Raw genomic sequence first — 4,994 nt, forward strand, 5'->3', positions numbered from 1 at the left:
AGTTAGTATTAGCTATAGATCTATGTGCTCTTCGATACCAAAAGAGAATGCTTCTGGTAAGTCTAAAGTTTTAGGGAGCCATGTTGTTAAAAAGAAGTAATATTGTTACCTTCAATATTTTCTGGCAGTCCAAAAATCCTAATGTTATTGCGCCTAGATCTATTTTCCAGGTCATCCAGCTTTGTTTGTAAATGTGTATTTTGTTTCAGCAGAAACTCAATGTTGATTTCCTCTTCTTGTATTCTATTTTCCATGTCATTCATAGCTTCTTCTATGCCTGTCATCTGGATCTTCTGTTGTTGCAGGTCTATATGTAACAAGTCTATTTGTTTTGTAGTTTTTTCTATGAAGGTGTCTATTTTAGTATCCATTTTATCCATCTTAGCAGTAAGTTGCTGGATTATAATTATCAGAGACTGAAGTTCTTTCTTGATGCTGGAGTCTTGAGAATTTGTCTTACTGGAACTCATTTCAGACTGATAAACTGACAGGAAAATTTCCAAAGTGATTTCTGACAGGAATATTGTTAAGATTTCCTTTCTTTTTTAGATATAGTTCAAGAACTATATAAAACAAACATATTTAGAAAGAAAATTACTTCAAGAATTATTTTTTTAAGTAATTAATTCCTGTCAATGTAATGAAATTGGTGGAGCTGAAGAAATCTGCTGCTATCCTGTGTTCATCCTTGGCCACCTGTGAATATTTCTGGGATGCAGTAACAGCTGGGTTCTGACTGTGTGATGGATAATGTGAGTATTTCTGGGATGCAGTAACAGCTGGGTTGTGACTTTGTGATAGATACTGTGAATATTTCTGGGATGCAGTAACAGGTGGGCTGTCACTGTGTGCTGGATACTGTGAATATTTCTGGGATGCAGTAACAGGTGGGCTGTCACTGTGTGCTGGATACTGTGAATATTTCTGGGATGCAGTAACAGTTGGGCTGTGACTGTGAGATGGATACTGTGAATTTTTCTGGGATGCAGTAACAGGTGGGCTGTGACTGTGCGATGGATACTGTGAATATTTCTGGGATGAAGTAACAGGTGGGCTGTGACTGTGCGATGGATACTATGAATATTTCTGGGATGCAGTAACAGGTGGGCTGTGACTGTGGGATGGATACTGTGAATTATATTGGGATGCAGTAACAGGTGGACTGTGACTGTGTGATAGATACTGTGAATATTTATGGGATGCAGTAACAGGTGGGTTATGACTGTGCGATGGATACTGTGAATATTTCTGGGATGCAGTAACAGGTGGGCTGTGACTGTGCGATTGATACTGTGAATATTTCTGGAATGCAGTAACAGGTGAGCTGTGACTGTGTGATAAATACTGTGAATATTTCTGGGATGCAGTAACAGGTGGGCTGTGACTGTGCGATGGATACTGTGAATATTTCTGGGATGCAGTAACAGGTGGGCTGTGACTATGTGAAGGATACTGTGAATATTTCTGGAATGCAGTAACAGGTGGGCTATAACTGTGGGATGGATACTATGAATATTTCTGGGATGCAGTAACAGTTGGGATCTGACTGTGTGAATGATACTGTGAATGTTTCTGGAATGCAATAACAGCTGGGCTATGACTGTGCGATGGATACTGTGAATATTTCTGGGATGCAGTAACAGGTGGGCTGTGACTGTGTGATAGATACTGTGAATATTTCTGGGATGCAGTAACAGGTGGGCTTTGACTGAATGATAGATATTGTGAATATTTCTGGGATGCAGTAACAGGTGGGCTTTGACTGTGTTTGTATACTGTGAATATTTCTGGGATGCAGTAACAGCTGGGCTGTGACTGTGCGACGGATACTGTGAATATTTCTGGGATGCAGTAACAGGTGGGCTGTGTGTGTGAAGGATACTGTGAATATTTCTGGGATGCAGTAACAGGTGGGTTTTGACTATGCGATGGATACTGAGAATATGTCTGGGATGCAGTAGTAGGTTGGCAGAGACTGTGTGATGGATACTGTGAATATTTCTGGGATGCAGTAACAGGTGGGCTGTGATGGTGCAATGAATACTGTGAATATTTCTGGGAGGTGGTAACAGGAGGGCAGTGACTGTGTGAAGGATACTGTGAATATTTCTGGGATGCAATAACAGGTGGGCAGTGACTGTGTGATAGATACCGTGAATATGTCTGGGATGCAGTAACAGGTAGGCTGCGACTGTGTGATACATACTGTGAATATTTTGGGGATGCAGTAACAGATTGGCTATGACTGTGTGATGGAGACTGTGAATATTTCTTGGATGCAGTAACAGGTAGGTTGTGACTGTGTGATGGATAATGTGAGTATTTATGAGATGCAGTAACAGGTGGGCTGTCACTGTGTGATGGATACTGTGAATATTTCTGGGCTGCAGTAACAGGTGGGCTGCGACTGTGTGATAAATACTGTGAATATTTCTGGGATGCAGTAACAAGTGGGCTTTGACTGTGTGATGGATACTGTGAATTTTTCTGGAATGCAGTAACAGCTGGGCTGTGACTGTGTGATGGATACTGTGAATTTTTCTGGAATGCAGTAACAGCTGGGCTGTGACTGTGCGATGGATATTGTGAATATTTCTGGGATGCAGTAACAGGTGGGCTGTGACTGTGTGAAGGATACTGTGAATATTTCTGGGATGCAGTAACAGGTGGGTTTTGACTATGCAATGGATACTGTGAATATTTCTTGGATGCTGTAGCAGGTTGGCAGTGACTGTTTGATGGATACTGTCAATATTTCTGGGATGCAGTAACAGGTGGTCTGTGACTGTGTGATGGATACTTTGAATATTTCTGGGATGCAGGAACAGGTAGGCAGTGACTGTGATGGATACTGTGAATATTTATGGGACGCAGTAACAGGTGGTCTGTGAGTGTGTGATGGATACTGTGAATATTTCTGCGATGCATAAACAGGTGGGCTGTAATTGTGTGATGGATACTGTGAATATTTCTGGGATGCAGTAACAGCTGGGTTCTGACTGTGTGATGGATAATGTGAGTATTTCTGGGATGCAGTAACAGCTGGGTTGTGACTTTGTGATAGATACTGTGAATATTTCTGGGATGCAGTAACAGGTGGGCTGTGACTGTGTGATAGATACTGTGAACATTTCCGGGATGCAGTAACAGGTGAGTTGTGATTTTGTGATAGATACTGTGAATATTTCTGGGATGCAGTAACAGGTGGGCTGTCACTGTGTGCTGGATACTGTGAATATTTCTGGGATGCAGTAACTGGTGGGCTGTCACTGTGTGCTGGATACTGTGAATATTTCTGGGATGCAGTAACAGTTGGGCTGTGACTGTGGGATGGATACTGTGAATTTTTCTGGGATGCAGTAACAGGTGGGCTGTGACTGTGCGATGGATACTGTGAATATTTCTGGGATGAAGTAACAGGTGGGCTGTGACTGTGCGATGGATACTATGAATATTTCTGGGATGCAGTAACAGGTGGGCTGTGACTGTGGGATGGATACTGTGAATTATATTGGGATGCAGTAACAGGTGGACTGTGACTGTGTGATAGATACTGTGAATATTTATGGGATGCAGTAACAGGTGGGTTATGACTGTGCGATGGATACTGTGAATATTTCTGGGATGCAGTAACAGGTGGGCTGTGACTGTGCGATTGATACTGTGAATATTTCTGGAATGCAGTAACAGGTGAGCTGTGACTGTGTGATAAATACTGTGAATATTTCTGGGATGCAGTAACAGGTAGGCTGTGACTGTGCGATTGATACTGTGAATATTTCTGAGATGCAGTAACAGGTGAGTTATGACTGTGCTTTGGATAATCTGAATATTTCTGGGGTGCAGTAACAGCTGGGCTGTGACTGTGTGATGGATACTGTGACTATATAGGGGTTGCAGTAATAACATGCTGTGACTTTGGATACTGTGAATGTAGAAATAATGTACTGCCATTGTGTTCTGACTGCATGGACAGTAGTGACATTGTGTTGTTATCTCATGGTAGATGCTTATGAATGTATAGTGGTCACAATGACAATGTGCCATCACTGTGTGAAGGGTTACTATAAATGTATGGGGAATGCACTGACAGTGTGCTTTGGTTTGTTAATGAGTATTACAAAATATAGTGGATGCAGTGAAATTGTGCTGTGAGTGTGAGGGATACTAAGAATGTATGGGAATGCAATGAAAGTATACTTTGATGTCATAGTGGATATTGTTGTAGGACTATTGCCTGGATATGCATTGACAGTGTAATGTGACTATGTTGATGGTGCTGTTAATGTATAGGAGATGAAATGACACTATGATATGACTATAACTGTATCACAGATGCAGAGATGGTGTGATGTGACATTGATGAGGTTGCTGTGATTGTGCTGACTGTCATGAGGATTATGCAACTGTATGGAAGATGCTGTCACAGTATTGTTGATACAGTGACTGTTATGAAGCTATGTCAGAGCTCTGATTTTTATGAATATGTTATGTCAGTGCCGTGATTGTTCTGAAAATGTGGTGTCATTGCTCTGATTATTTTGAAGTCAGTGGTATGTATGTTCTGAATGTGTTGTACCAGTGCTGTGATTGTTTTAACAATATTGTGTCAGTATGCTGATTGTTCTGAATGTATTGTGTCAGTGCTGTGATTGTTTTAATGATATTGTGTCAGTATGCTGATTGTTCTGAATGTGTTGTGTTAGTGCTTTGATTGTTTTAATGATATTGTGTCAGTATGCTGATTGTTCTGAATGTATTGTACCAGTGCCGTGATTGTTTTAATGATATTGTGTCAGTATGCTGATTGTTCTGAATGTATTGTGTCAGTGCTGTGATTGTTTTAACGATATTGTGTCAGTATGCTGATTGTTCTGAATGTATTGTGTCAGTTCTGTGATTGTTTTAACGATATTGTGTCAGTATGCTGATTGTTCTGAATGTGTTGTGTCAATGCTGTGAATGTTTTAACGATATTGTGTCAGTATGCTGAT

This window comes from Protopterus annectens, chromosome 11.part0 (assembly GCF_019279795.1).
Source record: "Protopterus annectens isolate FY-2018-M chromosome 11.part0, PAN1.0, whole genome shotgun sequence".
NCBI classification, from domain to species: Eukaryota; Metazoa; Chordata; order Ceratodontiformes; family Protopteridae; genus Protopterus; species Protopterus annectens.